The following is a 13,558-nucleotide window of genomic DNA, read 5'->3' on the forward strand; positions in this document are numbered from 1 at the left end:
CCGCCACAAAAGGAACACACTCACAAGCCTCTCCTGAGATCAAGCCAGAACAAAGCCCTTCCTGGATTGAGTATTGAGCCTACACATCCAAGTCCCAGCATCACTTTCACATTTATATTTGTATGAAAGTCACGATTTTATCATTTTTGAAAATTATCTCTTAATATTGATATCATAATCACCTATGCATAGTCAGTTGTCATTGGTGTATCTAAATCTATCTTCTATCTTCTGTTTTCTTACTCAGTACATGTCCTCTACACCTCATCTTTTAAGATGTGTGTATGCATGTGTGTATTATGAAGGATAAAATGCATTAAGGAAGTGATTTTATTTGGGATATTCAAACAGAACATTCTTTAACAAAAAATGACTTGAAGAAAAGGAGGATGACTTGGAATTTTATAAATACAAGTGAATAAGGGAGTCATTAAAAATGGTGATGGTAGGTCATAATTGAGAATATGACTGAGTATTGTGATCTTTTGTGGTTGGATGTTCCCAGAATACAAAGAGTATGAAAATCTCTCAACCATTGTTGCTTTTCAGGAGCACATAGGACAGATAAATTTTAATATTGTCAGCCCCCTTTCTCGTTTAACATGAATTTCATCACTCAAGAACTCAGAAGACAGTATGAAACTCACAGTGGGGCAAAGTAGTGTTTAGGAAATAAACTCAGGAAGACTGTATTGTTCCTATAAAACCATCTGAAGGTGAAAGGTGTGCTGAAGGTCAGATTTTTAGGGTCCTAGTGAGGCATGATGTTACAAATATTAGAAACATAGTTGGAGGGTTATAGTCTGTCACTGAAGAAAAGTTAAAGAATTCAAAATGTGGTAAGAATTAACAATTTGGATAAAATAATAGAATGTAGTCATAATTGAAAATAGATACCTAAACTGGTGTTTCCAAGTTGGACTCAAAAAGGACTCAATTAAATCTCTCCAAAATACACCAGAGTTTACCTATTCATCAATCTCTGCAATTTACAAAGAGGTGCAAATTAGCTCAAAAAAATAAAACAAGCTAGAATCTTACAATCCTGAAGGATGTGACTTAAACAAGCTTTTCACTGAAACACATTTTTCTACAGTCTTCCCTGTTTTGACCAAAAATAATCTCAAAGAGAGATTATTGTTTGTCATAAAACATGACTGCCCTGATTAGACTTGGCCTGATTGATTGTATCTATCCAGCAAAGAGTAATTTACCAGATAGGTCTTCATTTTATTTATTTATTTATTTATTGAAGAGGTTTTTGCTATAGGGCACCTGTGCTCACCAGACAGACAGAGACAGAGAGACAGAAAGCAAGAAATCACCCCCCAGGAGGGATGGTCATGCTGCAATCCCTTCTCCTCCATTCTCCTCTCGGAATCTTGGGCATGCACACACACGCACCTGGCGTGAGTTTAAGCTACTGGGTCCAGGACTTGAACTGCAGTCGACTACATGGGAGTCCACCAACATAGCCGTTACACTAACTGCTGGTCCCAATAGGTCTTCATCTTGATCTGCTAAAAGTTTTCATAAGGAATCTCAGACTTGATAAAAAATTTTAAGACTAAAAAGTTAAACCAGAGCTGACCATCAGATTTCATATGTAGTACCTATAAATTTGAATGAATTCTCTTCTTGAAATCCTCAAATAACCTAAGATTTCTAGGCCTGGTAGGTTTTCACTTCCTTACTCACCTGGAGGTCGAGCAACTGTTTCATTTAGGAACCAGATCAGTTTTCCAAAGAATGTTTGTAAGCATTGGTTTCATATCATTCTCAAATATTACATACCAGACTAAGACTTGGTTATATCACCAATGTTTCCAATTATGTACCAGTAAAAATGAGGACAGACTTTTCAAACTTATGTGAATAACTATATTGCTATGAAATTTAAAATGTTCACTAAGAAAAATAAAAGTTCCCAAATTCTGGAAGGAATTATCAAGGAAGAAAATCATTTACAAATGTTTTACTTCTGGTGAATGACCATGTTCTATAACAAATTAAATAATAATAAAATGATAAATAAAATTAAGTAACTCATTTTTTTTTTGGAGAGGTTTTCGCTATAGGGCACGTGTGCTCACCAGACAGAGAGAAGAGAGAGACATAGAGACAGAAAGCGAGAAATCACCCCCCAGGGTGGATGGTCATGCCACAATCCTTTCTCCTCCAATCTCCTCTCGGGATCCTGAGCATGCACCCACACGCACCCGGCATGAGTTTTAAGCCACCGGGTCCGGGACACGAACCGCAGTCAACTATGTGGGAGTCCAGCGAGATAGCCATTATGCTAACTGCTGGTCCCAAGTAACTCATTTTTAAAAAAGAAAACAAAGATAGGCCAGTAGGTGGTGTAGAGATTAAGGCAGCTGAATCTCACATAGCCAACTATGTGGTTTGGGTCCCAGATCAGGTGACTTGAAATAAACACTGGGCATATGTGTATGGACATCTTCCCTGGGGGATGCATTCTCGTATTACTTCTGTCTCTGTCAAATTAATTATAATTAATTAATTCTGTAGTACACACACCCTACAGAAAAAAATAAAGGCAATTCTAAAAAGCATTAAATATCTACAAACATAATAATAACCTATTTTCCAAAGAACAGATAACTTATCACATTTTGAAACTAAATGAGCGTAATCTTTACAGAGAAAAAAATCTTCAGATATAGTACAGAATATTCATCATAAAATAATTCATGAACACAAAAAACATACAGTTAGAATGCACCAAGATTATATCAGTAACATCAAATAAAGACATTCAAAATTCTGGTGTACATGCTAAATATCTGTATACTTAGATAAGTTTGTTTGCTAGCTAAGGCTGCTATAAAAATTACCACAAACTGGGTGGCTTACCCATTAGAAGTTTATTTTCTCACATCTGGAGGCTGGAAGTCTCAAGTCATGGGTTGTACTACTAGTGTCTGCTGAAGGCCATGAAAGAAGTCTCTGTTCCAGGCTTCTCTCCTTGCTCTCCTCTTTCTGTGTCCTCACATTATCTTCCCTCTGTACCCATTTGTGCCTAAATGTCCTTTTCTTATAAAGATGCCAGGTCTATTAGATAAAGGTCATCCTAATGAACTCATTTTAACCTAACCACTTTAAAAACCTTGTCTCCAAATACAATCACATTCTGAGGTACTAAGTGTTAAGATTCTAACATATACATTTTGGAGGGGATGCACGTTAGCCCACACACTAAGTGATGCAAATTCCCATTTGTATACTACTGTTCCAGAATATGCTAGATTCAGACTGAAAAAATCAAACTGAAGTCAACACTTGAAAAAAATGTCTGATATTATGACCAATAACATTACACTGTTGACTAATTTGAAGAAAGGCAATACCAGAACTGTAATAAATAGAAGCATATGATAGAAAAACATCTATGAGTTTTCCATACATTACATAATATCTGAAATATTTGTATTAATAACAAAGTTTGACCTATGGATGCTAAGCTATCTAGGTACCAAAACCCAAATTTGAAAACATACATTATATATATATATATATGTGTGTGTGTGTGTGTGTGTGTATGTGTGTGTATTCACATACACTTGTAAATGTATATAGTATGTATAATATATATACATATTTTATATAATACATATTTATATCACCACAAAAATGTAAAAAGTCAGAATGATTTATAATCACTAAAGATATTAAATCAGTACTTATAATCTTTATACAAACATACACACATAACATACACATAAACACACCAGGCTCAGAAGTTTTAAAGGAATTTTAACAAACCTCCCAGGTAATAGTATACAGTATTATGAGTCTCTTCTAAAATAAAAAAGAATAAACAAAGAACAATATACCCTAACTTGATATATGAGGCAAGAATATACTTGAAACCAATATGATATGATAAAATATGATAAAAATAGTAAAATGGCAAACATTTCAACAAAGTATATTTTTTTAAGTCACACAACAGCAAAAAAGAATTATTTTAGATGCATTCCAATAAAGCAAGGATGGTTCATCATGACAAAAATGTATTAATCTTATATATATTACTTATATATTACTATCTACAAATGAAAAATGTAAGAGAATCAATAATGATTATTAGAGTTAATAAAAGAGCACAGGAAAGATATATTTTTAAAATATCTTTTAAACACCAACAAAAAATATAGAGCATCTCAGAGCAAATCTAACAAAAGATGTAAAAAGCAATAATGAAAAAAATAACAAAATGTATCAAAAACATTTTAAAGGATACTTAATAAGTGTAGGGATATGCTTTGTTGATATAGAAATGTCTATTCTCCTTGGATTACATTACAATTTTTTTTATTTTTTAGGTTTTTTGCAAAATAACTATTTAATCGAATTTATCATTTTTTTAAAAATTTGCTACAAGGCATGAGTGATTAGCAGAGAGAGAGAGAGAGATAGAAAGAGAAAGTGAGAAAGGAAACCATCAGATCTGGGACTCTACTGTGGTCAGCCATGTAGGAGTTCAGCCCCTCAACCACCACACCACCTGCTGGCCCTTAATTTTTTTTAATTTTCAAATTAATTTCAGATTTACATAAAAAGCCCTCATCATATGTATACAATTTAACTATTTTTTCAATAGAGAACCTTACATTTTATTTTTGTCTGTTAAATGTTTTTTCCCTTTGTACCTCACACTCACCCTCTACCATCCACTTTCCTTCCTTACAAACTCTGGTATCTACACTTATCCTCTCTACTCTCATATCTTCAGACTTTTCCATTTCTGTCAGAGTGTAGATATCTCAAATTCAGTAGGGATATACAGTGTGTATCTTTCACATCTTGTTCACATTGCTAAACAGTAAGTCTTTTATATCCATCTACTTTTAAAGAAACAATAGGGTCTCATCATTTCTTATACTGACTAATATTCCATATTATATATATGTCACAGTTTTTCAACCTAGTCATCAATTTTTGGACACTTAGGTTGGTTCCATGTTGTAGCATTTGTGAATAATGTGTGATAAACATGGATTGCAAGTGTCTTTTTAACTATTCTGTTTTCCTGTCCTTTGGGTAAATACAAAGCAGTGAAATTACTAGATTGTAAATTTTTTTTTTTTTTTGGAGAGGTTTTTGCTATAGGGCGTGTGCGCTCGCCAGACAGACAGAGAGAGACATAGAGATAGAAAGTGAGAAATCACCCCCAGGAGGGATGGTCACACCGCAATCCCTTCTCCTCCATTCTCCTCTCGGGATCTTGGGCACGCATGCACACGTGCCCGGCGTGAGTTTTAAGCCACCGGGTCCGGGACACGAACCGTTGTTGACTACGTGGGAGTCCAGCGACATAGCCATTACACTAACTGCTGGTTCCCTAGATTGTAAATTTTTGAGGAACCTCCACATTGTTTTCCACAGAAGTTTGAGTAATTTATATTCCCATTTATATATATATTTTAATACAAAGTTAACAAAAATTCAATCAAAATTATATTAGAGATATTCAAGTGTGGTAACTTGAAAAGTTATTTCTCAAATTTGGACTCTTTGGAATAAGAAAATTCTAAGAACTGGCCAGGCATACTGAAAAATTACGAGTTGGAAGGACTTGCTTTAAAAGGTAAATTATTATCATAGATCATCTCTATTCCTCCCTTGCCATGCTATGTTCCCCTCCATTCAACCACTATGCTAAATTTTTGTGGCTAACATTACCTTCAAAAATAAGATTTATCACATATTTATTTATACATACCCAATATTTCTTCTGGTTTTGCTTGGTTTTGAACTATTAAAAAAGACTTTATACTTTTGAGAGTCTTATATTATTTTTTTATTCAATATTTTTTCTGAGTTATACCTAAATTGTTAGTTATAGCTACAGTTCACTTATGTCACTGTTTAAGTGTTCCCACTGAGTATATACCACAAAAGATATAATCATTGTCTTCTTCATGCAAATTAAGAAAGTTTTCATTTTCTTGCTGCTAGGAAAAATATTTTGAAGGTTCTTCACATATTTATCTTGATTCAAATGATTGAGAGTTTTTCTATAATAGAATAAAGATATTACTGAGTCATAGGATTAAAAAAACTCTTCAAATTGATTATGTAATGCTAAATTATTTTCTAAAGTTGGAGGATCCACAGACCTCAAATTCACTAATTCAGTCAATACAAACTGTTGGGGTTTGCCACAAATATGTCATACACTCTAGTTAAGAATCAAATTCCTGAAATCATTGCTTTTAGATAAGGTTGTTTTGACCTTGCAGACTGCTATATTTTGATACTTTCCAAAAATTTATTAAAATCTTAAAAAACATATAAAACTGTAAAAAAGGTATTTTTTATTAATGTTACTTAGTAGTTTTGTCTGAAAAATATCTTGAAATTAGAAATACTTCCAAGTCAATGGACGATAACATTGTCAGACATTGTTTATTGGTAATTTGGTGAATAGATATATAAATAGATGTATCTAGAAAGAAAGAAAAATAAAATTTAGCAAGAGTCACATGAACATGGGTTTCAATATTGCGAATTTAAGTTTGCATACATTTAAAGCCTTATTATATGAGGTAGGAAAGTACAACTGTTTCAGTTTATAGTGCTTTTTGAAAGTAGCACAGGAAGAGTTATAGAGGTCTTCTGTGAAATAAGATCTGACTTGTAGAACTAATTCTCAGTTTTTCATTAATATGGAAGATCGAAAAATGGATTATTAAAATCTAGATCATTCTGCTTCACTTTTAATGAGAACAATGCCAATGTCGCTTTAGTAAATTTTTATGCAGACTGATGTCATTTCAGCCAGATGTTGCATCCAATTTATGAAGAAGTTTCTGATATCATTAAGAAAGAATATTCAAATGAAAAGCCAGAATTGATTCTGATCAGCACTCTGATATAACCCAGAGATACAGGGTAAGCAAATATCCAACCCTCAAATTGTTTCGTAATGGGATGATGATGAAGAGAGAATACAGGGGTCAGTAATGAGTGAAAGCACTTGCAGATTTTATCAGGCAACAAAAACGTGACCCTGTTCAAGAAATTCGGACTTAGCAGAAATCATCACTCTTGATTGCAGCAAAAGAAATATTATTGGATATTTTGAGCAGAAAGATTCAGACCACTATAGAGTTTTTGAAAGAGTAGCAAATATTCTGCACGATGACTGTACCTTCCTTTCTGCATTTGGAGATATTGCAAAACCAGAAAGATATAGTGGAGACAACATAATTTACAAGCCACCAGGGCCTTCTGTTCCAGATATGGTATATCTGGGATCCATGACAAATTTTGATGTGACTTATAGTTGAATTCAAGATAAATTCGTTCCTCTTGTCCAAGAAATAACATTTGAAAATGGAGAGGAATTGACAGAAGAAGGACTGCCTTTTCTTATTTTCTTCCACATGAAAGAGGATACAGAAAGTTTAGAAATATTCCAGAATTAATAAGTGAAAAAGGTACAATAAACTACTTACATGCTGACTGTGACAAATTTAGACATCCTCTTCTGCACATACAGAAAACTCCAGCAGATTGCCCCATAATAGCTATTGACAGCTTCAGGAATATGTATGTGTTCGGAGCCTTCAAGGACATACTAATCCCTGGACAACTCAGATTTACATTCTGGAAAAGTGCACAGAGAATTTCATCATGGACCTGCCCCAACTGATACAGCCCCAGGAGAGCAAGTCCAAGATGCAGCAAGCAGTCCACCTGAGAGCTCCTTCCAGAAACTAGCACCCAGTGAATATAGGTATACTTTATTGAGGGATCGAGATGAGCTTTAAAAACTTGAAAAACAATTTGCAAGCCTTTCAACAGCAGCATCAACTTATATGGTGGAAATAGTAAGTCTATGTTTTCATAATTTTATGTGTATTTTTATTTTGAATAAACTGAAAGAAGTTTAAAAAAAGAAAGTAGCACAAGAATTAATGTTAAATGAAGTTTTACTTTAGTCTTGTCAAATCTCATTAAGTCTCCTAAAGTTTATTAATTTGGACATTCAGTAGCATGGTTTATGAATGTTTTTCATCAAAATAATTATGTAACTGGTTGACTGGTTATGTAACAAAGAAATATTACAATGAACTTGAAATTTTTATTTTCCAGGAACTACTGCCAATTGTGCTCCACTGAAGTTCTATTGCTTTTTTTAATAGCACATTTCCTTAATAATATCTAAGCTTCATCCATAACTTTCAATCACTGTCCATTATTAAATTTGTCACCGGGTCAGCAGGTAGCTTGGTGGTCGAGGCCCTAGATCCCACTTTGAGTTTGGGACCTACTAGCATAAAAAATCACACCAGGTGTGTGTGTGCATGCATGCCAAAAATCCTGAGAGAAGAGAGGAGGAGAAGAGATTTCAGCATTACCATACCCCTGAGGTTAATTTCTCACTTTCCCTTTCTTTCTGTCTCTCTCTGTCTCTCTCCAGCGAGGGCACATGTCTTATAGGAAAAAAAAAGTCACCTATCATCTTCAAATATCTCATTTGTTCTATTAGTATAGCCCAGACTAGTAGTTTAACCTATTATGAGCAGAGAAGGAGAATTCAATCTTGTTATTCCTCTGGTTCTTTTTCTCCTTCATCCTCTGATTTAGATTGTTTTTATTATTTTTTTTTGAGAAGTTTTTTCACTATAGGGCGCGTGCGCTCACCAGACAGAGAGAGACATAGAGACAGAAAGTGAGAAATCACCCCCTGGGGGGATGGCCACGCTGCAATCCCTTCTCCTCCATTCTCCTCTCAGGATCTTGGGCATGCACGCACATGTGCCCGGTGTGAGTTTTAAGCCACCGGGTCCAGGACGCGAACCGCGGTCGACTACATGGGAGTCCAGTGACATAGCCATTACGCTAACTGCTGGTTCCCTGGTTTAGATTATTGATCACAGAATGTGAATGTAGAAAATATTCTCTTCATTAAATGATTCCAAAGCACAGAACACAGTCCCCCCTGGTTCTCAAAGTATCTGGTAGATAAAGCTGAATCTTTTATGAGATCTAATAGTTATTTAGAGGATATTGGAGTTTATTTCCTATTCAATACCTTCCAGGGAAATCTGGCTAAGGCTTTGAGTCCGTATTTTTCTCTTCAGCTACCACCATGGAGAGAGTCTCCTGGTGCTATGGTTCCACCTCCTAACAATCAGTGCACGTAGGGAATGGGGGCTAGAATCAATGACACTGCTTAAACATAAAACACCAGGATGACTCCACACCCTTGGGAAAAGTGGGTTTTGTTTGTTTGTTTGTTTGTTTTTGTTTTTGTTTTGTTTTGTTTTGTTTTTTACTATGCCAGAGACTGAGAATGAGGACTCTCTCTTAACACTTTCTGCATCACTTCTGCCATCCCTTCTGTACATCCTACCAGTATCAAATATTTTTTGGTTAGTTTGATTTTGTTTTGTTTTGTTTTTCAGTGTAACAATTTATCATATTTAGGCAAAGAAAATAATCAGTTTCTGATAAACCATAGTCCTGACCCCTCCCCTGAGAGGGAAAATGATAGTTACTCCTTTAAAAACATTGCATATGTCCAAAAAATGCTACCCTATTCCACAATCTTTTCTATTTGTCAGTGACTAGTCAACTCTCAGGACAACAGATTTTCATGAATGGGACCCTTGAAGCGTTTAATAATATAGTATATTCTACATTAAGTGGTCCTATTCTTGAAATACATGAGGGGGGAAAAAGCCTCATAATGATGTGTATAGTATTCTCAACTGGACTGAGATGTGTATCATGCTGGGTAAAGTCTCCTTACAATCTAAATGATGTATAGCAATTGAATGTATAAATAATAATAATAATAACAATCTCATAATGAACAACTCTCAGAAGTCTATTCAACTTATATAATTAAATAGGTAGAATTAATTATCTAATTATGTATATCATAATGAAAGTTGTTAAGATTCTGTGTGGATACAAATGCAAACTTTATCTTTTTAGAACTGTTATTAAAAATTTCTCACCTTGCCCAGATACAGTGGTTCAAGCAATAAGGATACTGCTGCACAATGCTGGAGGCTGTATGAAAAGGCTCCAAGTTCACATCCCATGTCTACTTGAATATTCTGAGTGTACTGACAGGCTTACCCCTCATCCTGGCTAGTTGTAGAGCTGGCAGGGAGGATGATCTTTTAAAGAGCCCATATGCCTCTTCTCTCTCAGCATCTCTTTAGTGGTCTCTGATGAAGGATATAAATAAACTTTTAAAAATCCCTCATCTTGATAGACACAGTATTTTTGCTATAATTACTTGAAATCTAAACCAATAAAAAATAACTAGAAGTTGTTGTAAACATATGGAAGCATAGCATTTTCACATGAGTTATTGGATGTTAAAATCTCCAGAAGTCAATAATTTTTTAACATGACATTAAGAAGAATTGTGTATAAGTAAGTTGACATAAAAACTTGATCAAAGAATATCTCTTCCCAATACTAATGAAATTCATAAAATACGATAAAAAATGCAACCAAAAGCAGCCAATAAAGAACTACACATGCATGTGATACATTTAGGAGAGAAGAGAACATGAAAATGAATCCATTTTCATGTAATATGGGAACACTGGATTTTTCTTCATTAAATATTTTTGGCTAAATATGTTAGTTTAATTTTATATTTTGAAAGGTTGAGGGTATAGGATGGGTTATATACTGATCATTTATGGAATGTGCCTTGTCACAACTCTCTAACCTATTTGAAGCATTTCTGTGAAAAAATGAGATGAAAAATTGTGTCTCACTAACGTCTTACTATGAAGATAAATGTACTGAACATATACATACACATGGGAAAATTGTGGAAATATCTATTGACAAGTAGAGTCCCAATCTGAAACTACAGATGCCCAGAAATGGGCTTATCATTTTCCAGGGTTCTAAACTGAACAGCTATAGAAAATAAGAAACGTACCACACCTGAATGAATGGAGGTGGCTTTGGAATGGGATGTTTAATGAGACAGAAGAGGAACTTGTATGAAGCGTCCATCAAAGCCTATATTTAATCCTTTTAGTTTCCTTCTTTCCACAGGCTGTCATTCGGAAGCTATGGAAAATTAAATAGCTAGGCCTCAAACTGTAACAATCAGAGAGAAGATATGAAGCGAAAAAATGAACAATAAAAACAAAAAAATTGTGAAGGACTACAGAGAAATTCACTCTCAAACTTCTAGATTAAATACATGGTCTAGGCATAGCAGTCTGCATCACACATAAACAGTATGAAATAACAGCATGACAACCACATAGTCATTCTTCTAAAAATAAAAATGAGATAAAGGAGGAAACAAATATTGAACTAAATAGTTAAGTGAGAAAGATTTTTAAAATCTAGTGACATTATTTACTTTAGGACAATAAGGTCTTGCACCTGTCAATCTCTTTCTCTTTCTCCAATCCTATCTATGCTCCATGGACAATGCCCATGAGTCACCCATAGACAGAGGAGAGACAGGGAGTCAGATGAGAAGGTTTCTGCTCCTAGAGAGAGGCAGATGCAAACTTGAAAGAAACTGCAACAGAGATGGCAAATTCAAGCTCAGGATATCTCAGATTTAACAGCAGTTGAAAGGGAAGACTCATCATTACTTAGTCCTGTGGCCAAAAAATTGAAAGTAGATCCCAATGAGGAAAAAAAAAAAAATAGAAGCAGAAAGTGGATGAAGACGAGATTCAGAATGTGCAAATCCTGGTTTCTCTTTTTCTTGAAGAACAGCTGAACCATTATGATATGTATCATATCACTGGTCAGCTTTTCCTAAGGCAGCTATTAAAAGGTTGATGCAGTCCATCACTGGCACCACTGTGTCTCAGAACCTTGTGACTGCTATTTCTGGTATTTCCAAAGTTTTCATTTGGGTTGGTGGTAGAAGCAGCACTAGATGTGTGTGAGAATTGGGGATAAATGCCGCCACTACAACCCAAACACATGAGGGGGTTATTCAGAGGCTAAAGTTGAAGAGGCGAATCCCATCTTGAAGCACGAAAAGATCATCTTATTTTAAATCAAAGCCTAGAAAGGCCTATTCCTGACAGAAGTACTGGTTCTAGATTTCCTATTACATGAGAACTTATGCACTGGTGCTTTAATTTCCCAATCCTGCAAGGATTCCATTATTTTAATGTCTTACTCAAAACACTTGACATTTGTTACACCTAGATAGCATGCAGCCTGTTTCATAATTACCTTGACCAAATTTTGTGATCTCTTAGGGAATTCTGAAGTATTTAATTATTTTTTGGACAGCTGTAAGAAGAAAGGGGCATGGGCCTTAAGCATCTTCTAAACAAATGAGATGCTTTTAGGAAAACAATTCTTCAAAGAGAGCTTTAACAGTTTCACACTGAAGCCTAAAGTAGGTTAAGAACTAGGTTGTTTCTTATATCTAGTTTTAAATAGATTAAAGAGCCAAAATTTTGGCTTGTGATAACAAAAGACATGGTGGTGGTGACAGCAGAGGACTTGGTGGCTAAGGCACTGGACTCTCACATGGCTGACCACGATTTGAGTCCCAGACCCAACAGCTTGAAAACCATGCTGGGTGTGCATGCATGTGAGCTCAAAACCCAATAGGAGAAGGGATTGCAGCATGGGCATCCCCCTTGGCGGGGGTGGTGTGATTTCTCACTTTCTTTTTCTCTGTTTCTCTCCAGTGAATACATGGACCTAGAGCAAAACCCTTAATAAACAAACAAACAAACAAACAAACATGGTGGTGACAGAATAATTTGTGCCTACAAACATTTAAGATTATCCTGTGAATTTTGGTGAATGATCATTAAATGATTTCCATATTGCAAGAAAAAAAAATATATATATAGTAGGAGTGAGGGGAATATAAAAAAAATACCTATAAGCAAGCTATGTGTAGAGGTTAATTTTAAAGCATAATTAAATTTTTCAATAGGCGTTCCCCCAAGAGATGACAAAACACATGATATAAAAATGAAATTATAAGGCTAAAGATAAACAACAACAAAAACTTGAACTAGAATATTGAATCTAATATTCTAATATAGAAATCAGAGTATACAATTGGATGGAATTATGTTCGCAACAGAGAATATTAAGGTTATAAGTCAGGAAATAGTTGTAATATACGCAGCAAAAATTAGAAGCTAAGAAGCCATGTAAGAGCAAATGTAATACTATCCTGTAATACTGACACTGACCCTAACCCTAACCCTAACCCTGACCCTGACCCTAACCCTAACCCTAACCCTAAACATAACCCTAACCCTAACCATAACCCTAACCCTGACCCTGACCCTGACCCTGACCCAAATCCTGACCCTGACCCTGACCCTGACCCTGACCCTAACCCTAACCCTAACCCTAACCCTAACCCTAACCCCTAACCCCTAACCAAACCCTGACACTAACCCTAACCCTAACCCTAACCCTGACAGTGACCCTAAACCTAACCCTAAACCTGACCCTCACCCTGACCTTAACCCTAACCCTAACCCTGACCCTGACCCAGACACGTAACCCTAACCCTAACTCTGACCCTGACCCT

General features: G+C 35.2%; 2 pseudogenes; both read left to right on the forward strand.

Annotated features, from left to right (window-relative positions):
• The first annotated feature begins 602 nt into the window (after positions 1-602).
• LOC102467972 (endoplasmic reticulum resident protein 44 pseudogene) lies at positions 603-7,840 on the forward strand (annotated as a pseudogene).
• Positions 7,841-11,450: 3,610 nt separating this feature from the next.
• Positions 11,451-12,017, forward strand: LOC102468392 (transcription initiation factor TFIID subunit 11 pseudogene; annotated as a pseudogene).
• The last annotated feature ends 1,541 nt before the right edge of the window (positions 12,018-13,558 follow it).

The sequence above is a fragment of the Tupaia chinensis genome, unplaced genomic scaffold (assembly GCF_000334495.1).
Source record: "Tupaia chinensis unplaced genomic scaffold, TupChi_1.0 Scaffold000691_1, whole genome shotgun sequence".
Classification (NCBI taxonomy): domain Eukaryota; kingdom Metazoa; phylum Chordata; class Mammalia; order Scandentia; family Tupaiidae; genus Tupaia; species Tupaia belangeri.